The sequence below is a fragment of the Myiozetetes cayanensis genome, unplaced genomic scaffold (assembly GCF_022539395.1).
Source record: "Myiozetetes cayanensis isolate MyiCay16 unplaced genomic scaffold, myiCay2020 scf2-11, whole genome shotgun sequence".
Lineage (NCBI taxonomy): Eukaryota > Metazoa > Chordata > Aves > Passeriformes > Tyrannidae > Myiozetetes > Myiozetetes cayanensis.
In genome coordinates, this window is record NW_026087411.1 from 67,619,302 (window position 1) to 67,646,386 (window position 27,085).

Genomic DNA, 27,085 nt, shown 5'->3' on the forward strand with positions numbered 1-27,085 from the left:
GTGGATTTCTGTCAGGGTGAGGAAACATGGTTTACATGTTTACACTACAATCGAGAACATTTTCATCATTGTAATACAATCTTATCTTGATAAACTATTCAATGAACTTGGCAGAGGAACACAGCCTTCAGTGAAGAAGTTAGTAACTTTAACCTAGATGTCCGCTGAGATGTCAATGAAAAAGTCAGGATGTCTCTCTTTTAAAAAAAGCTAGACTTAATTTGTTTGTGAAGTTAGTTGGAAGAAATGTATGATTCGGAATAAAAAGCAGTTCAATTCTATCAGGCAAGTGTCTAAAACCAAAATCAAACCAAATTTTGGCTTTGCAATTAGGAAAACAAAATTAAATTGAAGTTTTGTTCCAGGCAAACCCTAAGTCTCATGTCTGAAGCTACTCAGGAAAGCTTTTATCATAGATTCTTGAGGTCAGCCCTGCAGGACATCTGCACAGCGCTGGTATCAGTGTGAAAACCTTTTCTTCTTGTCTGAAGTGATGAAAGGATCAAATATGGTATCATTAAAACAAAAATAAGCACAATAATGCAAATTCTTACTTGAATATGATTTTCTGCTGCTGTAAGACACTTGAAACCAGGTCATGTAAAGCTACAGAGAAAATGAGTTTACCTGTGGGTAGATTTAACAAATGCTTTAGGAATGTTCAGCCATTGAATACAGGGGATACTTTGGTGAAAAAAATTTCCATACAGAAATCACTAATATGGAAAACCTCCATATGACAAAACAACTTCACACCTCAGTTATCATTTTCTCATTCTATGTTGTTTGTATAATAAACCTGGAAATTGCATTTCAGGACTTAGTGAACATTTCCTGGGAGATAGGTTATCTCACAAGATGAGCTCATGAACACTGTTGGTTCTATAGTTTCTATATATTTTAAGTAGGTTTAGACTTTTCCATCCTCCATTTATCTTCCTCTCATGCACATACCCTTCTGGTATACCTTCTCTCTGTGGAGAAATACATTCTTAAGCTAAGTAAAAAATTAAACCACCTGGTATAAAAATAATAGCTAAAAGACCTGTCAGTTTGTTTCACCCTGCATTGTAGTGAGAGGAAGCAAAACTAAAGCACAGAGAAAATAACATTTCCAAAAGATGTACATTTTACTTTTGCAGACATGAAAACAATTTCACTGGGAATAGTTTCTGTCATAGCACTTGATAGAATGTGTCTTTCATTTTGTGAAAAGTAAACTTTTTTTCTCCTTTGTTTTAAGTTCTGATACTCTGTTTCCAGACAAATCTGTTTCCAGATGCAACGTTCTGACTAATATTGGGTTATGCTTTTGTAAAAAAAAAAAAAAATGTTGCTTTGGCTTGTTTGTTTTGTTGGTTATTCTTTTTTTTTTTTTTAATACGGGCATTTTAGTACTTATTAGGTGGCGTTTATCAATCATGAATCCAACCTTCCTAGGCTTATTATCTTCAGGTTTCAGACTCTGATATCAAGACTGAAAGTGGTAGATTTTTGGTCTGAGTTTTTCCACTTATAAGACAGATGATAATGTAATTAAAAACCTCTGTGTTGTTTGTGTCCATTCCACAATAAAAATGCTATCTATAATTTAACATGTTGATGGTGCACAGCTTGAACAGTTTTCTCTTTCTGTTCCTACTCTGGAAAAGCATCGTAACAATAAATTACTTAATATAGATAGCAAGTGTAAATATTTAGTCATATCTGTAAAGATATACTTGAGTAATAAAATTATTCAGGGGAAGTTTAATTTCAATAAATATGATGGTAGTTAATCTGTGTTTTCAGAATGGGATCAAACATTGGAAAGTGGATAGAGGGAAGAGCTTGGAGTATAGTTCATGTATAAGTAACATGGAAAGTGTCACACCTTCTATATCACTGGTTCTTCTTTTAAACCTGATTTTTCTATTCCTTAGCAGTTGTTGAATAAAGTTGTCTACAAGAAGTTTCTCTTTTGAAGATATAAACATCTCATAAAATTTTTTCACCAATTATAAAAATAAACAGCATCTGTTAAAGGCAAACCAATAATTGCTAATGTAAGTAGTAAAATTTGAATTAATAGCACTCTACTATTAGTTTTATAATTAAGAGCCAGAAGTATTAGATGGAACCAAGCTTAATCCTTATTTTAGTGCTTCTGATTTATCTGTTTTGAAGAGAATCTTTTATTACAACTAAAATCAAACCACTATTTGACCTCATTAAACTACTACTGGAGTAATCACCATTCAAAACACTTACAGTGACCAAAAGTATAAGCAAAATTGCCTCAAGAGTTCATCAGAAATACTGCTTATTTTTTTCATGGGACACTTCTAGATAACAGCACTTTTTTCTCCCCTTTGTAAATTTTATAGTTCACTGGAAACCGGAGTTTTAAAGAAAAATTTGGGGATCAGAGGGGACAAAGAGAAGATCTTCAAGAACTTGTTATCCAGATGATATTTTCTGCTTGGTGTTACTGCAGGGTCTTGCATATTCCATTCAGATTCCAACACTTGCTCCATGTTCTCTTTACAGGACTTGGGGTCGCTTCTAATATTTTTAGACGTTATTCCGTTCACTCAGCACTCAAGTACATCATTGGTAGCAGGGAACTGTCAAAATGGCAAAGTACATTTCCAATCCCATTTTTAAAGCAGACCTTTATTTTTAACGGCACCTTATCTGTCTATGTTAGTACTTGTACTTTACATACTATTTGTATTTAGACACTAGGAAAGTTTATGGGCTTCTAAACAAACATATTTAGCTCATGTTCTGCAGAACACCAAAACACCTGCTTAATGCCAAGTAACACTACCTGCATGACCACATTAAAAGCCTCATAAAACCTGACTATGTCTATGACAGTCTTCTTGGATCAGCACCTTCATTCAGCTTGGAATATGTGCAACTACCCTTCATAGTAGTCTGTAGTTGGTGACTTGTACATAAAATCAGATCATCAAATGAAACCCATTCAAATAGTCCAACCTGTCAAATGGCATCAATAAAATCAGTGAAGCTACATGACTGACACCACCTGAGAATTTGGTCCAGGAATAACAGACAACAAAACTACAAAATTATAATTCATAAGTAATTTATTCTAAAAACTCAGGCACATAATAGTTATCATAGGTATATGCACATCTGGGAACAAATAGCAAAGAAATACCAAATCATCTGGAAACTTTTTTGTGGAAAGTTCTTACTAAGGAAAAATGAGCGTTGCAGTAAGTCAAGCAAAAAATAAATCTACATTCAAAGACGTGAATAGGTAAGTAAACAACCTATTTTGGGTTTAGATATCCACAGTGACAACTTTAAAAACAGTCTGAATTTTAAGGAGTGTATTTTTTTATCTCATGGAATAAGATGAAGTTTCCTGACCCTAGCCAAGTAGCATATCTGAGCAGAGAGTTCCTTAGGAGACAGGCAGAATTAGCCATGTGTTTGTCATACATAAGGTGGTGCTTTCCCTTTTGTCCATGGGCATGAACTCTCTGCACGGACTGTTCAAATCTGCCTGATTAATGATATAGACCCAATCCTAAAACTGTGCAGTCCCATTCAAGCCAGTGATAAGGGAAATTTTTAATTCATAGATTCATATGTATATTTTCTTCATTATTTCTTCATTGTGCTTTTGCTTTTGACTTTAAAATTTTGTGTGCGCTAAATTGGAAGCGTGTGCTGAAACACTTAAAACAAGTAATGAAATATAGTTATCCTTGCAGCTTCTCAAGTTACAACCCTTCTTCTATCTTCTGCCCCATCACTAAATTCATACAATCTTAACAGGGGCAAGTCTTCAGACTAAAGAGATAGTCATCTCTGATAGGAAAAATCTGGGAGGCTAAATATAAACTTCCACTGGGATTTTAAGAAGGCCTGCTTGGCGTCCAGCAGCCCTTTCAGAAGGTGGACCTGCTCTAGGTCTTGTGCCATAACTTCTAGCAGAGTGATATCTCAGATGGTATCAGGAGCATACACGTTACAGCCTTGTTAGATAAGAGGAAAACATTAATATCAAAGCTTAAGACCTTTCTGTGAAACTGCTCTACAGTTGATCATACAAAGTGTCACTGCCAAAAATAAGCACAACCTCTGGTTGGACCTCTGAGGAAATATTTGCAGACTTCAAAATATATATAGGTTTTATATTAAAATTAGTAGCTCAAACATTACTGGTAGTTAATCAAGATTATATTTAATGAAGAAATATGTCCCTCCTACACAAAATGGTCTAAAGTTCCAATAAAATCATCTGCATTTGGATAGTTGCAGACAGGTTTAAGTAAATACATATCTGAAACAAGAGACTGTAATGCACAAACTGCACAGATAAAAGTATTTGGGCTCCTGAGCATCCCAGCAATTCATCCACCCAGCACTTGAATGTGTCAGCCTGTTTTACTCTAAGAAACTGAATCAAGTTATACCTATAACATGAGAAGTAGGATTAGCATAGTTTAGACCATTGTACTGTCTACTCTTTTATATGGGTCTGAATCATGGGTCATTTACCGGCACCACTTGTGTCTCTTAGAACGCTTCCATCAGCGCTGCCTCCGTACAATCCTAAACATCCACTGGACTGACTATGTGACCAACACGTCTGTCCTTGAACAGGCAGCAGTCACGAGCATTGAGGCCATGCTGCTGAGAACACAGCTGCGCTGGGCAGGGCACGTCTCCAGGATGCAGGACTGCCACCTCCCTAAGATCGTGCTCTATGGGGAACTTGCCACTGGCTGCTGCAAGAGAGGAGCCCCGAAGAGGAGATACAAGGACTGCCTGAAACAATCCCTCAGCCTTGGCCATATTGATCACCACCATTGGTCTACCCTGGCCTCCAATCGGGACGCCTGGAGACACACCATCTATAACGCTGCTGCTGCTTTTGAGAACACACGCAGGATCACTCTCGAGCAGAAAAGACAACGCAGGAAGAATCGCGTCTCGTCTGGGGAGTCTTTCTGCTGTGCCTTCTGCAACCGGACTTGTCTATCTTGCATTGGCCTTTTTAGCCAGCAGCGCACTGGCAGCAAGCATGGGGGGTAGAGCCCCTCTCAAATCTTCGTTTGCAAAGCCTAGCCATGACAGCTGGATTATAACACTCTGTTCAAGTTCAGCAGTTTAAATTAATTCTATTTTTTTCTTTTGTATTTTTTTCCCTTGGGAAGTCCAAGACGATACAGGATTCATCAGAGTGGCATTTTCTGCTACTCTGTTACATTATATTGCTAAAAGTGGGTTCAAAGGGCTACTCTGATAACGAACTTGAAGAGAAAGAAATGTTGACCACATAGATAAGAATGAAAAACAATATTGCAACTTGTGAGAATTTTAAAGGAGGGATATCTACAAGTTGTACAGTGGGGAATACACCTTTCTTGACCTTAGTAAGCAGAACTGAATAATTCATCATCTGTGTCTTCCACAGGTGATGAATTATTTTGTCAGAAGAGACTTATACTTTTAAAACTATATAATTAAACCAATGTAAGCTTTGACCACAAAGTCTTAATTTGCTGATGTTCCTTTTAACATATTTAGAAATCTAAAAGAAATATGGTATTTCAACTTTATCTTTTATATATATATACACATATAAATATTGAAAGAACAACAGCAATTTTAGTGAAGTTAATAAAGGTTTATCTTGGAATAGGAGATAAAACTTATAGCAATGATAAACACATAAACTACCAGTCAAGTAATGTGTGAAAGAAGGTTAATAACCAGGTAAAGGACACAGCAGAACACTTAAAACTGCTTAACAGCTCAAAGGTTATATAGTTTAGTTTTTAAGACAGCATAAAGCTGCATTCCAGCAGAATAAAATAAAAGACGTGGGAATAGTGACTTTAAACCAGAATATTATTCTGTTAAAAAGAAAAAATAAAATTACTGCCTAAATTTAAACTAATGGTATAATGAAGCTTCTTCCTGAACTTGCTGTGTTTTGTATTTGCACTGAGTTTTCTCTGGATGGACCTGAACAGCTAAGAAGACTACTGGAGCAGTTTCCTGCGAGAAGGTTTAACTAGCAATTAAAATCATTCAGGATTACTCCTGAAATGAGATAAATATCTCCAGAGGATAATTATTGTTCGTGTATCTTAAATACCTATCTTTATTAATTTTTAAAGTGATAATCTAGAGGTGTCTATCTCACTACTGACTTTACAGAGAGGCTAGCAGAGCCAGGATGCCTCCCTGGGGATGGTCATGTGAGAGAAGAGGAAGTCCCAGTACAGAGGCTCACTCTGGTGCCTTCAGATGTGTGAAACTAGTCAGAAGAATCAATACAACCTTCACTCAAAGTTATCTTCACAATGTTATATTTCTGCTGTCCCAGCCTGATTCCAGCAGACTAACACACTAATATCTTTTAAAAATTGCCTTAGTTCATAGAACTGTCATTGGTTTCATTTCGTCTTAAAGAATAATAAGGTATGAGGCAAATTGGAGACAAATTTCCTTCTGCAGCCAAATATTTATGTTATTGTCTCTAAGTTACTTTGCAAGGAAACTGTGTAAAACTACAGTTTTTGTAAATCTTCTCATAAACTCTGAAGTGTTTTGAATTTGCAGGATTCTCTGATGCTTATTAGTTGAAATATTAGGATAGCTCAGTACAGTCTAAAGTTTGGATCCATTTACACTGAATATATAGAGAAACAGCTCTTCTAAGTAATAAAGTAAAGTAGAATGAAAATTAGGTCAACAATTTGTTATAAGGAAATCTCTCACAGAAAAAGGGATATATTTTGATATGGAAGGGTTACATATTTATATAGATATATACATATATGAAAAAAATCACAAGGGTTATTTAGGTTTGAAAAAAATAGAGAGAGAACTTGAATGTATTTCATTAGTCAGATGCATTCATCCTATTACCAGAACGTATCAGTATCCTTTTAACGAGGGCATAGAGCTATTGAAGAGAATGCTATGAAATGAAGGACCAGTGGAAGATCAGTTCTTTCAATTCACTATCAAAAAAATCATAAAATCAACTATAATATATATTTTATTTTTCTTATTTACAAACACAAACCAAGATGAACAAAGGTGTCCCAAATAACACACATCATGCACTGACCCATTGTTTGTAGGTATCAGAACGGAATATACTACTTATTAATTAAAGTTCAGCTCTATGGATGCACACAAAAACATGCAAAAACCAAGATAAGCTACTGTGCTTATCTTGGCACTTTCACATTTTCACATTTTCACATTTTCATTGTCACACGTGTGGGCAGCAAACTCTGTTTAAAAGACCAGTTATTAGCCATTTGTAGACAAGCATTAACGAGTTAAATGGGTCACTGTTCTGAGTACTGCTGGGTACTTATTAAACATACGAGCCACCACAATGATGTTTGGAAAAGCTGATAGAAATGTGACATACAGCAAATCTTTTTGCCTCTTATATTTGCCTCGTATATTATTACATTAACATACAAATTAATACCACACCTTAGTGAGTTCAGTCTATATCATTAATCACTGTAGACACTGATGGATGTTTGGCTGCCCTCCAAAAAAACAGGAAAGCAAGTGTACTTCATGCCATACTCTATTTGCCCAAACTCCAAAACTACTTAACCCCAGGTCCTGTGACACCAAACAGAGTTTTTAAGGAGTCCATTCCCAACAGGGAACCTCTTTTCTTCTAGCACTCCAGAATCTATATTTGTGTAAGTAACCACACAACAGTAAGAGCAATTAGAAATGGCCAATACAGAGAAAGTAGTTCTGAGAGTTCCCACTATGATTTTAAAGTCCCTAAGACTCTTAAATCATGACCTAAAAGAGCAAAAACTGTTTCTCCTCAAGCTCTTGAGTCATCTGATAAAATAGTGAAAGTAAAAGGCTTGGAAATCCTTCTCCCCAAGAGAAGCCCTGCAGGTATCAACTGCTAATGCTGTTTACATATCCCCCTAGCTAGTGTATTTTACTGCTATTATTTTATTGGAATAATTAGCAAACAAAAATACTTTTATGGGGCAGACCTTCTTTACAGTATTTCTACTTAATAGATGTCCATCATGTCTCTTAATAACATGAATAGATTAAACTTCCTCCCATTTCTGTTCCCTTCCCCTCCTTTCACACCAAAGCCAGTTTGAATGTGATGGAGTGATAATTGCTGGGCAGCATTACTGGGGATGTCACTCATCAGTACACAACCACTGCTCTCTGGAAGTACTTCACAATAAAAGCAGATTTTTGTTGGTACACACTACCAGCTATTGCTGCACCTCCAAAGATTATCAGAGGTAACAGGAGCCCATCAAGAAACACGTCAGGCAAGCCTGCAAATTCAGTCAGCAGCTCAGATGAGACTATCCTCTGCTCCTTGGTCTTTACAAAATACATCTCTCGTCATTTCAAAATGCTCCTGAGTGTTTGAAGAATAATAACAATTTAAAAGAAAAATGCCAAGTTGCTGTAAAAATCTTACCATTTAAATTCACAGCTAGCATGCCTTGTATCTCAGCCATCCTCAGAAAATATGAGTCAGAGTGTGTCAGCAATCAGACATATTTTTCTGTCATCCAGATAAATGTCTGACATATTTCTGTCACTCCTGACTTTCTGTCAATGTTCTTGGGCGTGTTTATCTGCTGTGATTCCAATTTTCCTGCTCTGTGCAAGCCAGTGTGGAAAATCACAGATTCTGCTGCTGCTTTAGGCTGACCTACATTCCCAAAAAGATTAGGCTGCCCAAAATACAGTATTTAACTTTCTGGGACACGTCTGAACAACAATAAGCTTCATGAAGAGGAAAACACATTAACACAAGCTCCAATTCGTATCAGTCTTCTCTCCCTCAGTCTCTGAAGTAGCAGTGTCACTGAGGGGCATGCATACTGCTTTCAGATCTTCTGCTGAGTGGTGTTTGACTAATGATCACTTGCCTTTTAACAGCTTTAGAAAACAATAGCAAAGCAATCCTGTCAATGTTGTTTTATTTACCCCCAAAAGGGGGCACGTGGCCCCTTGGAAAAACAAACAAACAAGCAAAAATCCTAATTAGATAATGATCAAAGCCTAGAGGACACATCAGATCTTTTGTGCAAAATAGACACTGGGAAACAAAAGGTTCTTGCAATGTGGGCTCTTCTTACTTCATTGCACCAAATACTGCAGTCATGTACAATGTTCACTATCAATGCAATTAAAGCAGAAATTCAGGCTAAATGTTGGATGGGGAGTTGGATGTGGAAATAAACTGTGTCCTTCCTAGGGAGTACTGACTGAGAATCAGGGCTGGAAATTCTGCTCCAGATTCATAGGTATATGCGTTATATATTAGGTGTATACAGTGTAGGTCTTCATATGTACTAGGTGTCAAAGGTCCTTGCCTGGTCATGGAGATCTAGTCAATCTAGAGAGAAGCTACTAGGCCACCTAAGTCCACTAAACTCCACCTCAGGTAGACACCTGCATTAAGCCAGCTAAACAGATATCCATTAGTCATATTGTAACCATATTTTACACTCATAATTTTTAAAATTAGTATTTTTTCAAACAAAAAGTCTTTAGATACTGCTGCAAGTTTTTAGGAGTTGTGGTGATGGGATGCAGACATAGTGATACTGAAAAGGAAAAAAGAAAAAAATCATTTTGCAAATGATTCTGGTCTATACAAGCTAAAGTGAACCAAGTGCAGCATGTGTTATAAGGAGACTACTCCAGGATGTGTGACCTTTCCAAGTCTAGTATATAAAAAATTGTGAGTAAAAGGAGAAAAAGATTGTATTAATATGATTCACAATAATACTCTTTGCTCTTACTTAAATTCTCGACTTTGTAGAAGATATTTCTTCTCAATATCCTTGTATTATTACATCTTATATATACATATAAATTTTTATATATATATATATAAATGAAAGCGATAGCAATGTTGGAGTATGGCATAAAAACACTTCGTAGGTGAGGGACAACAGACAACAGAGACAGGAATATTGGAACCCCATCATAGCTGCCCCACTCAAAAGTGGCTGTCCCTGCCCTCTCCATGAACACCTCCACCAGCAAGGCCCAACAAGCAGCCAAGCTGTCAGGTCCCAGTCAGTGACAAAGCCTGTGAAAGGGTACTAGCAACAAAACTAGGCTGAGGTGTAAATACCCACAGATGCTATTCATTCTTTCTTCAGTGGTGTCAGGTATTAATGCTTACTTACTTTCTGCCCCAGTTTTTTGCTGTTCATTTGACTTATGAATTCCAGTCGTAGCACTCTGCTGCTTCAGCACAAAATAATCTGAAGTGGAAAAGGAATTGCCCAGAGAAATTCCTTAATATTACACAGCTGCCAAAAGAGATGCAGTTATAACAGTCTACAGAGTAGGAAAGAACAGGGAGAGAAACTGTAAATAAAACTCCAGTGATCCTGCAATGCTTTGGGGACTTCTCAAGATGCTTAGACCATTACTATCTGAGCAGGTTTGAACAACTTTTAGGCTTTCTCTCTGTCATGAATCAAATTAGCCCTAAAACAGTACAGTCACAGTCTTCTACATCATATTTTTTTAATGACACAGAGAATGTTTATCACAATGAAAAAAGAAAATTGGTTCACACAGTTTACCAAATCAATAGTGAAAAGGGTTTTTGTTTATTGATGACATACAATTACTACCTACCAGAAAACTATACATTTAAAATTCAGTAACAGTAACAAAAGTAAACCATAAGTATTACATGCTTACAAAATGTTAATAAACACCTACACATTTCTTAACACCTTTCTGCAATTAACCCCAAGACCTGCACACACCTACACCCACGCTTACAGAGTTACATGTCATCCCCACAGAATTACCCGTACCATTGTGTGTTACCCACATGTCTCTGTCTCTGGGACCAGGATGTCCCGTACTTGCACACCTCTCCTGTGGAAGATGTGGGTTACTCTTTGGTAAAATGTGTGAACAGTCAGTGCAAAGGACCATGCAATGTAAGTGTTTCAGTAAAGACCCATCAGCATTTAAAAAGGTTGCTTACAGCAGGAGGCCTGATAAATTGGATAGGGAGATTGAATTTGAACAGGGCCTGGAATTGTATTGGTGGAGTGGGATCTAGCAAAGAGCACTTCTAATTTGCTGAAAGTAATTTTTTTCCCTAGGAGAAGTCAAACTCTAATTGTTATTAAAGAAGTTACTTAAACACTCCTGTATCAAATCAGGGTGCTTCATAGAAATATTCCTTTAGGCAAAGTGCATTTCTCTCTATGAAGCTCACTTTCGTATTTGATGTTCCACTGATTTCAGAAAAGAAAAAGGGATTCCTGGATTTTTTTTTCATGCCACTCTTTTGCTGGTACAGTCTCTTGTACATCGTTGTGGTATGCTTCCTGAAAAGAGATAATTGAACTCTGCTGTATAGTATGATGATTCCAGCAGCTGTATTTTGCCAAGATCTTTTGTTTGTTGCCCAAGATTTATTTTTAAACTGGCTGAGCCTTACAATGTCTTGTTTTATACTCTGTGTGCTTTGAAAATGTGTGTAAGGATCAACTGAAGAAAATTAAATATGATATTATCTTACTATTATTTTATTGATGCATTGTCTGGTAACCTTATTCATACATTTTCTGGTAACCTTATGAAATCCTGCTTCTATTCAAGCACCACTTTGTTATCACATATGTCCAGCAGAAAAACAATAGTCAAGGTCTCAGAAAAAGAGAAGGTGATATAGAATTATGAAGATGGTGCACTCTAGTAATGCCTCCAGAACTTATTAAACTTACACAAAACCTGGAAATAATGACCTTTCTTGGAACATTTATAATAATTTGGACATTCCCAAGAATTTATTTTTAGCAAGGAATAACATTGTGATGTTTATAATTTAGTTTAAAACAATGTGTCACTTCCTAGAAAGCATTCCCGAACATATATCTAAGCAAGTTGCAAAGTAAGAGGGACACAAATGTACAATGAGCAATATATAAAACAGCTATATAAAATTCAGATTTCTGTAAGGAATATATGAACTTTCACAGCAAATTAACAACCATGTACCCGCACATAAAGACAAGGAAAGGTCCAGAAGAATAATTTTGATTTTGAGGGTGTCTATTTTTTGGTTCTCTTTTCCTGTATTTCAGTACCCAACTGAACATATTACAGACAAGTTGCCCATGGAATGGGCCAACACAAATATTATCTGTGGTGACTCTACTTTGGTGTTTACAAAGGAGGAGGATTGAATGATCATAAAATAAATTTAATTTGGGTCACTTCATAATTACAAAAGTTTAAGTCTTAAGAAAAATAGTGAAATTCCTGTCAGAAAAAACACAGGTGTAGTTGATTCTGCTTTAAACCCAAGATGTGGATGAAACAACTCCCTACTGCCCTATGATGCCATGGCTACAGAGTTCTGCTTGCTTCTCTGGTAGATTCCTCATCTGTAAGTATTATGTGTGTACCTGGACAGGTCTCAGGTCTCCAATCTGACTTTATAGATGTCAAGAATCATTCTGGAAACTAGCAAATGAACCCATTCTTTTTTTTCTACAATCAAACCTATAAAAAAATTCACTGAAAGGCTCCTTTACATTTCAGTGATCCAGTTCACAATTGGGATTAAATTATAACCTGTTAATAAATGGCTACATGTTCACTATTATGAAGAATTAGGTGATAACTGAAGATATCTTCATATCTTTCCAAAGAAGAAAATTATGTGTTGGCACAAGGAGACTAGGAAGCTGAAAAGAGAAAATAAAGCATATTAGTCTAATATATATATTTTAATAGAGCCCCTGGTGGTCTAGTGGTAAGGGCGCGGCGCTATCACCGCCGAGACCAGGGTTCGATTCCCGGTCAGGGCCACTACCGGGCAGGTGGGGCTCGTTAGCCCTTAAAGGCAACCCACCTACGTCCTAAGGACCTCGCTGCCACCGTCCAAGCTCGCTTGGCCCCGGCAGATGAACCTTAGGATTAAAGGGTGGGCTCAGTTCCGCGCACACTGTGTCTCACCTAAAAAATCCAATGCGCAGGCTGGAAGGTGTAAAGACCTTCCCCGGATCTTCGCTTGCGAAGACTGGCCATTATATATATTTTAATAGATCTACAGAAAATGCTCCATGATTCTGTCAACTTTTTGGTTGAAGGACTGCAATTTTCCAAGATATTAGATTACCTCAGTAATTATTTGCCCTCTTAGAATTGACAGTTTATGATCTTTTGATTTTATGAAACAGGTACAATGGAAATCACATACACATGATCATATGGTTGTCTGAAACTGGGCACGGGAAAAAAATTAAGTCTTATTGCAAAATAGAGCCAAAATATATAGATTTCAAAATCTATATTGACATTCACAGTTACTTAATTCTGGAGTTCTGGCATCAAAGTATCAAGAATTGTCAATTTAATTATTTCTCATTTCCTGAAAATATGGACACAGGAGAATCAGGACACTTTACAATATTCACCGATCACAAAGTATTTTCATCTGATACTTTCTAAAGCAGCTGCAAGAACCAGCCAGGATTTACAATGAACACTGAAGCATGAATAATACATACAGTAGTGACAGAACTTGTTCTCTGTTTGTATTGGGTGGTTTTTTTTTTATTTCCTCTGCCCTAGATGAGGCCTGATGGTTTCATACATGCATTCCAAGAGCTTGAGGGAGCAGCTGTGGAAGTGCAGGGTGGCCACCTTGACACTATTTTCTGACTATTAGAGTCTGTTGGGGGATGAATAGCCAGGTTCATCTTTTAATTATGTTTTTCTTGGCTAGATATTCTAACCAGCCCTTTCCCAAGCTTCAGAAATAAATGAAACATAAAGCTACCTTTATTACTCTGCACTCATTCTAATGCTATACAGCCCCTACTACTTCACAGGATTATAAATATTGCAAACCAAGTAGTTTAATGTGAAAAAGAAAACATCAAACTGTTAAGAGTCCAGGATTCATCAAGGAATTTCCAAAAAACCTCCTCAGCAAGTAATGGAAAATAATCCGGGGGGGGAGGGAAATAACTTGTGATGTATATGTATAAATCTTATATATTAAAACAGTTGGGTGTTGTCAGAAAACATATTTAGGAGTATTTAGTATGACTTTTATTCTCTTTCTTTTCTGAAGATTTTTTGAAATCATTTTAATGATGCAGTTCAGTGACAAGAATTGAACTCAAGTTGATGGTAAAAATTTTGCACTATTTAATGTCATAATCAATGCAAAGCCACACTTGAGGAGCTCACTACTAAAGAATACATCTGCTTGTGGAAGACTGAACATGAGACACTGTAGGAAAATCCAGTAAGAAACAGATAAATAATTTCATAAAACTGGCAGTGAAAATCTGCCACTTGTGTGTTTATTGTCTTAAAATGCATGGTAATACCTTCACCTAAAATATGCACGATTGTCAATATAGAGAGGCAGAGCAACAAGAGGGTTAGCAACAGTCACAGGGTTAGGATATGTCCTTACAAAGCAAAGAAACCTTGTCTTGTTATGTTCTGAGCAGGCAGTAAAAACTGGAAGTGGCATAAAGTGTTCTTTGATTGCTTTTCATTTTGTAAACCGTTGCATTTTCTGCTGTTTTTTAGGAAAACCCTCAAATATTATGAAAAGAGGGAGTGAAAAATAAATAAAGATCAAACTGAAATCTGAAATAAACTGTGGCCATGGTATTTCTGTTCTGAGAAAGAAAATATAAAATAATAATAAAAAATGATCAAGAACCATTGCACCCTATGGAAATTTCAACTCACATTTTCAGATGGAAGAGGTCTGACACAGGTAGGCATTCAAACAAAACAAAGTTTATTAAAGTTCACTAAATGTGATAGATGAGTTCATATTACTAGATTGTTTGCATGTTTATTTTTAGGTTATATGAGTATAACTAATATAATAAATAAAATTAATAAAGAATAATAATATAATAATAAATAAAAATAATAAAAATAAAATAATTTTTAAAATCCTAATAAAATAACTAATTTTACCACTGTTTGAAGTATGATTTTTGAACACAGCCCCATGAGAAGTGTGTCTTGCCAGCAGAACTATAATGTACATCCTGTAGACACATTACCTGGGCCCTATAGTAAATGTAGTAATGTGACTTCATAAGGTTCTAGGTCAAGCAATAAGTAAACTTATAGATAAGTCAAAAGTGAGACATTTTCTAGAAAAAGTTCATGAAGAAAGAATGTGGTTTTAAGTTCCTTACCTCTGGGCTCTGACTTGACATTTTATAGCTCTTTACACTCCAAAGGTTATAGAACTCATAAGACCTCCTGGTTTCCTTGGAAAAGAGAGGAATATGGCACCTGCACAGAATAGCTATACCTAAAGATAGCTCCCATTGAAAGATATGTACTAAAACATACAAAATATATCTTGCATATTTAGTGTATAGTGTGTGGGTATATATACACACACTAAATATACTCAAATAATCCAGGTTTTCTGTGGGGGGAAAACCAGAAGTTCTTCTGAAGTTCTCTGAAAGTTTAGTGAGAGACTAAAACCTCATACAAACTGGATCAAGAAACATATACAACACGGGCCAAAATTCATATTTTCCCAGGGTTTGTTTTGCACCTCGATGAGCCCTCAGTACGTATGTCTTTGCTCTGTCCATGGCACCTTACAAGTTACCGACCTTTTTCAAAAAACTGATAGCTCATTCTTGAAAATAGAATCAGCATGTTAACCAAGCTATCATAAATAAGGTTTTCCTCTAGCTCCCTAATGGGAACAATTTTTCTTGCTTGTTTACAGCAATAAGCAGAATAATTAATGCAGTTTTATTTAATGAATTAATTGCAAAACATTTCACAACACAAACATTTACGAGTGGAGTATTTAGGTTACAAAATAGTTTACAGATAATTGCTATTTTACAGTTAAGAATATTTAACAGTTACTACTGACTTCCTCTCACGGAAAATGTGTGTATTCATGAGAAGAGACAACGTCTGTGATGCAAAGAACCATATCCTCCCCTCAGCTGTACATTAAAAGCCAAGTTGGTACCCAGATTCTCTATAAGAGTGTTCAGATTATCCGTGTATGTCCTTCTTATAGCATTGCTAGGAGGGTTAAAATAATCACTTAGAAGTATGTATGTGTAGTTGGGAGGACAAGACTTCTTACTACTCACTTTTCTGATTGTTTTTCATTCTGTCTAATAAATACTGTTGTCTTACCATAGACTAGAAAACAATAAATCCTGACAAGGAGTGAGTAAAGATTTATTCTTTATTTTGGAAATTATTTTGGAGTTCTAAAATGTTGGCACAATACAACAATAAAGCCTTGCAATAAACAACGTGCCATGTACATTGTGAAATTCCATTGCTTAGAATATATTAAAATAGGCAGTAGTGTCTTAAAATAGACTGTAGTATTTAGTGCACCCAAGATTGTGGGTTCTACATAATTATATTAAAAACACTTATCTGAACCTAATTATCCCTGTTGCTCATTAATCTGCAATACAGATATTAAATAAGACTAGTCATGCCTGTTCAGATTAGTTCAGATTTCTGTAAGGAATATATGAACTTTCACAGCAAATTAGCATGCATACACATACACAAAGACAAGGAAAGGTCTTGAAGAATAATTCTGATTTCAAAGATGCAAGTTTTTCTGTTCCCGTATTTCAATAACCAACTGAGCATACTATACACAAGTACTAAGTTCCAACTTAGTTTCCACTAGGTTTGAAGTCTCCTTTTTCTCTAATGCCCACCTTGTCATTTATTATATATTTGTATAAATTGTTCTTGTGGTGATACAACAATAAATCTCAGTCATAACATCTGTCTATAACAATAAAAAAAGACCACAAAAAATCAGTCCCTAGCTACTTCAGACTTTTCTTATTCTTATTTCTGCTCTCTCTCCTCTCCTTTCTCACTATTTTTCCTCCATTAAAAGGATGTCTTAAAGTTTAGCAGAGTGTGTAACGATAGGACAAAGGGGAATGGCTGTAAACTCAGAAGGTAGGTTTAGATTAGATGTTAGGAAGAAATTCTTTACTGTGAGGGTGAAGCAGGTTACCCGGAGAAATTGTGGATGCCCCACTGCTGGATGTGTTCAAGGCTAGGTTGAACAGGGCTTTGAGCAGCCTGGTTCAGTAGGAGGTGTCCTTGCTCACTGTAGGGGGCTGGAACTAGAACTATCTTTAAAGTTCCCTCCAAGTCAAGCTATTCTATGATTCTACAATTTTGGACAAAATAGAAGTGAATGCTAATGTCCTGAGGTGCTTTGAAAAAAGCTAGTAGTGACAAACTTTCACTCACCTCAAAGAGACATCACTTTGATCCTGGATCATCTAGACCTTATCCCACTGCTTTACTCCACATAAAAGGCATGTCTCCCTCTGTCCTTCAGCACTGACATTCATATCACTCTGACAGTATGGGGTAGCACTCAGATGATCCAGAAAGGACTGGCAATTGGCTGAACTCAAGATGAGAAAAGCATTTGCCACAGTGCACCATCATCCCTACTTCTCATCAGACCCACAGCTTGGACGAACCCAGAGATGATCTCGGGAGACCCATGCAGGCAGCACAGCTTTGTTCCCAGCAGATAGATGTGTCATTATCCCTCGCTTATAGGCTTCTGCACACACACACACCTCTTGCTATCTTTACCCTATTCTTTTCCAGACAGGAAAATAGACAGGAAGCCATAATTGTTCTTCTGTTTTATGTGAGGGGATGCTCATACATAAGAGCATATGTAGTTTTAAGGGTATGTAAATTATTCCATAGCTGGAGGTAGTATACTTTCATTACTTCTTTCTGAGGCTTTCTATAGAGAAATATTTACTTATAATTTTAAAAGTCAATGACTGAATTACGGTAACTACTCTTTGGATATTCTGTCCTTACTATGTTTGTCATTTGAGTAGTGGTTCAGTAAAATAAAATATCCATAGCCGCTCTGTTTTGTCTCACATAGTAGTCATACCACACCACTTCACTTGTCCTCTTTTTTCTGAAACAAACATGCTTTTACCATTACAAAAGGAGAAAAGTGTTCAGTGTGAAAAACCAAAATCAATCAGCTGAACTAGATAATTCTTGGTTTACACTCAGAGAAAGGCACAGAGCATTAAGTCATTCTAGAGAAAAAAGATGAAGACGGTAACAAATCATCACCAGTCAGATGAGACAAGATCATAAACGAGAAATACTGCTGCTACTGTAGCACTACTGTAATTTAATGAGTGAAACAATATTGTTTCATTTTCCTACAGCAAAAGGACAGAATATTTACCACGAGGAGATACCCATCATTGCTAGATATGACCAGACTCCTATGAAAAAGATTGTAGGATATTGCTCAAGGGGAGCACCTGGAAGCCTGGCTACTGTGCTGAGAGAGAATGGGAAGAGTGGAACATGTAACAGGAAATTGACTGGAGGAGCTCCACCCCAAAAGAGAGGACTGAAGTCCTGAACAGGGTATGGCATACAGTGGAAATAAACAGGGAAAAAAATGGTGCTAAGAAGCAATTAGGTTTTCCACCAATACTAAAAGCTGAGATTTTCTAATGTGAGTGTGTTTCCTTTGAAATAGTTATTTATATTCTTATTAGATTTGTACATGGCTGTGGAAGACATTGCTTTGATCCTGTGTTTTCTCTGCTTTAAGACTCATAGGTCTGTCTTGATTCATAGTAGTATGCTTGGGAAGAGATAATAGGAAATATGAAACAAATAACTGTCTCCTGCACAGCCCCAGCTGTAATAGTATCTGAACAGGTCACTGTCTTAAATACATTCATCAAAGACCTTATCAGTGTCAGATCAAGGTCTTCATTGTGAATTTTCAAGGTCCTTGCTAGAGTTTTGTAGGCTACATAGGTGATAGTCCACACCATCAAGAAACAGAACAGATAAGATTGTGCACAATTCTGGATACGTGCCAAGGTAAAACAAACACACTTTGTAGATAGTGGATATGAACTGGATCATGTAGAAATTCTTGTCTGACCTTGGAGAGGTGGGTCTATCTATAGTATTCAGACAAGTTGTAGAACAGAGTCCTAAGGAAAATAAATTATGAACAAGCACTGGTTGCAAACTTAAAGCCAGATCATATGAACAGCATCTGGTTTCAGGCAGCAAAATCCCATCCATCAACCAGCAGAGGTTTTGCTCAAGCCTTGTTTTAAAGGAAAATTCCAAGAGTTAGCAGCTAGCAAAAAATCACGATCTCTTAGAAATATCATCTGCATGAGAAAGCAGGTGAAGTAATATCCACAAATTTACTATATAGATACTGCAGATCACTAAATAGAATTTTCAATTCACTGATTGGTCATTGATAGAAAACAATCTGGTAACCAGCCATGTTTTGTTGACATAGTGCACGTGCCAAGGTGTGATCTGAGCTCCGAAGACATCCATGTCCTCTCTCTAGACACAGGCTGTTTAGGGATGAGATATCTGATTAAAATGGGGATTTGTGGATGAGTACATACAGAAGCATTGGCAACAGTTAATTCAAATAGGGCAAGAGAAAGTGGTATCTAGGTTTAAATTCAAAAATACCAAATTTTTGTATCTGACATACATACATGAAGCAGAATTAAACAAACTCTTCCAGTTTGGATTTGAGTCTTTTGAATTGCTCTAGAACTTGTTTGTCAAATTTGCATCTGTATAAATAGATCATATTTGCATCAATAAGAAGGTCTTGCTCCTCCTCTGCTTAACTGCAGGCTCATGCATGCATTCAGTGCCTGTTGTTAGTGCTCAGGTGAGGGGGAACAGCAGGACTGGAGCCACCAGGGGAATGAGCTGGGATATGAAGGTGGCCCCACGGCAGGCTGTGCCCTCTCCACCTGAGTAAGGCCAGGGAAATGGTAGGCACAACCTCTCCCGGGGATCCCAGGAAGGGTGATAGATGAGCCTGGTCCCAGACAGAAAATCCAGGAAGGAATTAAACGAGACAGACCTGAAACAGAACTGGAGACAAGGGTATCCACACCCAGATCTAGGACCAATCCCAACAGAGCAGCCAGTGAGACAGCACAGACAGGGCCAAGCACCAGTACCTCAGAAACATGGCTTGGGCAAGGTGGAGGTGCCCAGCCTGAACTAAGAGCCCAGACCCATATGCAGAAACCTGTAGGGATGTCCCAGCTGATGCCAGCCCCTACTGCAGTGTTTAGAGTGATAGTCTGTGAGTTTTCTTATTCATCCAGCATATTCCCACATTACTAATTGTATGATAAAAGGTAAAGAAATTTCTCCTGCACACAAAAAAAGTGTTTGGAGTAAGTCAATCTGCTTAATCCACCACCACCCCTGGACTCCCACCAGGGCACCATCTGCCCATTGTGCCACAGTGCCATTTAGACTCAAACTCAGGCAGCTGGTGGGTTTTCACCATCCTGGTCTCGGCTTGGGCACTGTGCCCCAGTCGGAATAGTCACTGTCCCTGCCTTGTTGCCATCTCCAGGAGCAGCCTGATCTTGCTGCTCACAGACACAAAATCATAGTGTCCTGCAGCATGATGTGTCCAAATGGGAGTGCTCCAGGTGTGTCTCATTGCTGAGAAATGTAAGAGTAAAGCTGATTCAGACACTAAGATCTCAGACAACAAGGGTGCTGGAGGTTAGAGAGGCTCATTATGGAATAAAAACATATAATTTACTTCTACAATAATTAGCCCAGGAAAAGCATAAATTGTGCTATTCATCAGCTCCAAAAAAGGCTCAAAATAGAGAAAAAAAAAAAATTGAGTGACTAGAAATTTTATGTCCCAAGGTTTAAATTTTTTTCTGGTCTTCAGTTTTATCAATGAACTAATTATGGAGTTCACTGAATACTTTTGAGTTTTTCAGGTAGTGACTTATATAATGGTAAAACCTTTCACCAGTTCATATATTTTTATAAAAAGGAATAGTTAAAGACTGAAAAAGATCAATTAACTTAGTCAAATGTTTGTATTTGGAGATACTGACTATGTATATGATACTGAATATGTATAAATTGCATGTACAAACTATTACTTTCATATGTAGTTCAAATATATTACCCATATAACATATTTAGTATGTTATACTCTCTAGTAACTCTCTAGTTACAGTCTCACTCTCTAAAGCATTCAGATACTTTCATTAGTAATCTTCAGCTGACCACAATGTTTTTATATTTCAAGAATGACGAATTTTAGTAGATTATTTCCTTTCCCTCATGTGAAGCTATCTGTGTTCTTAAACTCATCATGGATACTTAGCTCCATAAAACTCAAAGAAAGGACTGTTTTGTGTGGGATTCATATGGAGAATGTCTTGGTGAGTCACATTCATATTTAGGTGCAACATTGATTTTTAACATTTATTTTTATCTTAGAAACAACTTTACATGGAAATGAATTTGCTGTTCAGTGTTTATTTTTCTGTAAGTTACTCAAAATAATTATTAAAGGAAAGAAGATTGTTAGAATTGCAATTCACTTCCAGCTTACTTTTGCAATCTCTATGGAGAATATTAAAGTGATACCATTATAAAATGGAACTTAGGATGGTAAAAAGTGCTAAATTACTTTCATTTCATTTTCATGGGGATTAGCTGAATGAAATATTTATGTACTGTTTCTTAAATGTCACACAGCTGTTTTCTCTATACCTATAGAACTACATTATTTCAGAATATACCAATAATAAACTATTGATTACACAGGTACAACCATGATTCTCTTTTAGAATTACATTTGCACTGACACTCTATTTTCATCATCATTGGCAAAAAGAATAGAGAGCAAATTCAACATGTTTTCGTTAAAGTAATTACAATCTTTAATCTATTTTATTATATTTTTATTTTATTTTTTCCCCTACATACCTGTTATGAGCTTCAATTGTTCATGCCTATCCATTCTGAATCTTTGGCAGCTGGGGAAGGAGTTAAATAAAGTTTAGCTTTATGCAGTTAGGGAGATGAATGTGATATACAGTGTACACCCTTATCTGTTGAAAGCAGAATGAAGCTTTCTAGGAGATGTCATTGTCAGTAGAAACAAAACATTTGCATGCATGACAATGCTTAGGAAGTGGTTCCCTAACTTCTGCACAATCCTGCTTTTTAAAATTCACATGGTAGTTTCATTCCTATTATAGTTTATTTTAAAAATAATTAATTCTTGCTTAAAGATGGGAAGACAGTTACTACAGTGGAAGCATAATGCTTTTAAATGTCTAATAACTAATAATACTCTGAATTAAACTATCAAAAAGTACTTCACAGGACACAACTAATCTTTATTTTAATGACTAGTATAATTGAATCTGAAGGAATCTTTCTTAAAAATTTGAGGTCTAAAAGGTGGACTCTATGAGAATTAAATTCTGTTCCTTGGGCTGCCACAAATTCCTGTGTAACACCATATAAGTGATGGCCATACTGTGTTCCACTTCAAACCCCAAAGATGGATTTATAAAACCACATGTTATTGTCCAGATGTCCTTTTTAGAGCAGCTCCCTGCTCTTTCCTCTACAGGTACACATGTGAAATAGTTTCCCTGAATTTCAGCCTAAAACTGTTCCCTTTTCTTTCCACTATCTATAAAGACAATTCCACAGATGTAAGGGTATGTAATAAAGGTATACTGTGGTATGATAGAGTGTAGTGTGGTACAGTAGGAGAACATTTGTGGAGTGAAGTACATGACGCTGAGGCACAGATATGTTCTTTGTGACTGTTTAGGAGATTTTACTTGGCTTGGTCCTAGTCTTGCTGCCAGGAATGTACATTAGTAGGTCTAATTCCTGACATAATCTTTTGCCTTAGTTTAAGAAGTCCATTTGTGTGCTTTGAGGCTGCTCTGATATGAATTGATGCTTGGTAGCTGGGAGATTTGCTCCAAATGAACACTAATGATCTGAACTACAAAACTAGTGTGGCTGTTCCCATAGCTGTATAAGGTGGATGAGATTAATCCCACTATTACATTCACAGCATCAGATATTGGTTTCTAGCTGGTCACAAAGTAGTTAAATTTCTGCTCTAATGAAGCATTTACCTGCAGGTACAGGTAGATTAGGTATCTGTACCATTACAAGACTCAGCTTTCTGAACAATTACATTTAATTTAATGCTGCTGTCTCTCTGCACCTGTACAGTGGAAGCCAAATTCTTACAAATAATAAGAAAAAAAATCATCATACTAATGAAAGAACATACTAATGGTTTCTTCAGTGTGGGAGACTAAAATGACAAAGGGGAGGTGAGACTCCCATCTTTGTGGAAGCAGTTCTAAAAAAGCTACTCTTCCAATATCATGCAAATACTTCCTTATTAATTTTCCTAGCTTTATTTTCTTGTTTCCTGAATTTTAGAAATGAACGATTTTTCATTTATGTTAAATAACTTCTTTTTTACCATCACTTCCATGGTACATTATTATAACGCCCCAATTGTATTATACTGTATTGTACTATACTATATTATACTATACCACACTATACTAATACTATTTAATGTAATTTTGCCAGTTTCATTAAAGTGTATGATGTACCAAAACCATACCAAAATTGTCATAGGAACACTTTTACACATATCCAATAAAACAAAAGCAATTTGTCCAGACAGTAGGGGAACCGATTTCACAACATCAATTGCCTGTGTTGCCATGTGGTAGTAGTCCTAATTTACTTGATGTCTTTGAAGGTTTTTTCTTTTTTCATTAGCCTTGCTATAATATGGAAACACCATTATTGTCTGAACAGGGAACTGCTGCAGTGACATTTCCTTTGATAGCATTCCCAGTTGTCTTCATCTGACAGCAGTTTTAATGGAGTGAGCACTTGATGGGGAACTCCTTGTTTGACAGACACCAGCTTACATGACAACACAGCCAGGAAAGAGGGGAAGGAAGTAATACTTTTTCAAACTAAAGAAAATGCAACTCTGCCATTTGCATACTTAGTCTGCAACTATTCCTACACGAAGAAATAGGATGATTCCACAGCTGTGACGATGTATCCTCTCAGTTTCAGCTTGGGTGATTGATTGCTTCCTCTGACAGCTCTAACTACAGCTTTGGAAAGGCTGAAAGGTTGGAAGCTGGTTTGCATCTAATCCCTGACTTCTAGGAAAGGATCCAAGGAATATCCTGTTAAGAAAGAGAGTTTTTCTGATGTATCATAAACCACAGCAATGAAAACCAGATATCTTGTTGGAGTTTCTTTGCTGTGATGGAGAGAGTGAAGCATGGTCCGTTCATGGCAGACTACAGCTCAGATGGTATTAGTCATCTCAGTGTAAGTGGCTGGATAGAAGTACTCTGAAACATAGCTGGCGGATCTCTGTAATGCGCAGAATGAGCAAAGTCAAAGCATAAACTGTAACATTGAAATGTTGTAAAAAGAAAGTTCCTAACAAGCTGGGAAATAAATATTTTAATGGAATTATGACATGATGGAGTAACTGGGAAGAAAATTAGTTATTCTCATTTTTTTGATAGTTTTGTTTGTGTAATTTCTTTAACAAAAATAAATATGCAATAATACATTTCTCTTAATCTGCTGGTACAGGTCAATAAAATCCCTAAGTACTCACATTTTTAGGTTTTATATAAGGGTTTGCCTTTATATTTTTAAATTTCTTTTAAAAATCTATTCTTTTCCTTTCAGAGACAATATGAACTGTGTGAGCGAACAAACTGGCTGAGTTAATAACTGGAGGGAATGAAACACAGCTAACACCTAGGGAGATACATTTCCAACAATCACCTCAATTAGCTGATTTCCTTTTGAACCACGAGTAATTGTTTTACACCAGCACCAACACCAAGAGCAGCTTGCCAATATTCTTGTCCATTAAGACTCGATCTAACAACCATGTTCTGTGTTTTCAGTTGAATACATGTTCTACAGACATACAACTCTAATGCTGCTCAGACTGAAGAAGACTCTTTCAGTTGTTTTGAGGATCTAGGCATTTTCCTCTTTATTTGAACATGTGTCAGGGGCTCAGATGTGTCCTTAGTAAAAGTTTGGATTATGGGGCTAGCAAAGAATGAATAGAAAACTAGCACACCAGAGGAAATGGGAGTCTTCACTCTGATTTATTGGTTCCCTTACAAATGTAAAGCCCTCCTCTCTCTAAAGTATGTTATTGTCTGAAAAATAATAATGATTCATTTGAAGATGTTTTCTTTCTCTTCTACCTTGCCCATAGTTATTATCTATCTGATTTCTTTGTCTTGTGTACATAAATTTCACATCTGTGGTTAAATAACTAAATTTGATGTTTCTGTTATAAAATCTGCAACACCAAGCCATTTTTTACTCTGATGCCTAATAAGGTCTACCTCAGAGAAATACTTTTTGTATGAGAAATGAAGGGTTTTTTAATTTTGTAATTTTTATTTTCAACCACGAAATATCTAAGTGAAACATTTCAAAACACATCAGTACAGATAAGACAACTCTGATATTTTGATTTAAACTTTGATTGAAGATATAAACAAAAATGCAATATTGGAAATTGTGGCAAGATAAAAATGTTCATGTTGTACTAAATACCTTTAAGCAAGATAGTCTTGTAGTTGTCATCCTTCTCCTCTCTCTTTCATTCATACTTATTCTACAAATTCAAAGAGGATCTCTGATCCTCTGAAAACATTAAGGCCTAATGTGCAGGAGTCAGTGTCAATATGAATTAAGATGAACCAAGTATTCAGGAAGTTGTAGTTAACTATATGTGTGTTGGAGTGGGACCTTTTATGAAATCTTACTGAGACAGAAATATAACAAATTTTTCTTTTCAAAAAATAGCAAAAATTGTTTAGATGAGACTTAAGCTTAGAAGTGATCAGGACACTTCTGAAAGCACTTTTCAGTCTTTTTGAAAATGTATTCCTTCAAAATGCCAATCACAGCTTCTGGGCATTTAATTTCCTTGGCAGTTTCAGTGCCCCTGCTGCTAGTGGGACTGCCTGGTGTGAGGCTATGATTGAAGTTCTCACTCTGCTTTGACAGGCTTCAGGCATAAGAAATGTGCCATCAGTTCTTTGCCGACCGTGCCACACAGCAACAGTTGACCCAGCTGGAAAAGAAGGTGGGAAAAGGAAAAGTTAAATGGAGGTATTTTAGACCTCCGTTATCAAAGAGAAAAAAGCAAATGCATTTCAAAGCATTGCTTGAGGGCTTTTTATTGAAAAAATATATTTGATAAGGAAAATAAACTGAAATGGCTACATCATCTGAAAAATCCCTTGTAAATATTTCTCACTGTTATTTTGTAGAATAGTTAAAAAAATTATTTTGATTTTTTGATGTGAAAAAAACATTACACCTTCTTACTTGTTTTCTCTTTTTATTATTATTACTTATTTTTTGTTGGTTTTGTTTCCCGGTTGTTACACTAAATGATTTGTAAGAAAGGATAACACTCTTTTAAAAAAATCCCTGTCAGAAACATGACTTCTGCTTCAGTTCAAAGTCATTAGACATAACTAAGATTTTCAAATGTATCTAAAGAAGATGGACAACAAAAACCCTTTAAAACATATCTTTATCATTCTGACCAGTTCCTATGAATTTTAGCTATAGGATTATGTGTCATCCGACCATATGATGCCCAGACAAAGCTTAAAATCTTATGACTGCAGATACCTATACACAGCACCAAGTTTCTGAGTACAAAAAAAGAAAATATGTTGACCCTTTTCATAGGAGCCAAGATTGCCAAGTCTGCTTACTTCAAGACAGCAGATGTGAATTGTGAATTATGATTTTTTTTTCCCAGAAACCTTCACTTTTTTCTTTGAACACATAGAAAATCAAATAAAATCAGATTAATTTCCTATTGCTTAAAAGGAGTGCTGGGAAATCATCAGACAATACTTTTCCATAGAAAAGACTAGAAATGTAATTTCCCTTTCTTTCATTAGAGTTTGAAGTTTAGTAACAGTATTTCAGCTAAATTTGTTGGAGAACCTCTAAAACCAGTAACTATACTTTTTTTTTTTTTTAATTATTCTTTTTAGTCTAGAATTTTCTGGTTTTGCACTGTTGAACTAACTGTCATATATATGGTGTC

General features: G+C 36.3%; 1 long non-coding RNA gene across 1 annotated transcript in view; it reads right to left on the reverse strand.

Moving 5' to 3' along the window:
• Positions 1–10,757: 10,757 nt before the first annotated feature.
• Positions 10,758–27,085, reverse strand: part of LOC126640259 (uncharacterized) — a 33,395-nt gene continuing 17,067 nt past the window's right edge. The window contains exon 4 of the long non-coding RNA XR_007628965.1: positions 10,758–12,740. This is a non-coding gene — a long non-coding RNA (uncharacterized LOC126640259). The remainder of the gene's footprint in view (positions 12,741–27,085) is intronic.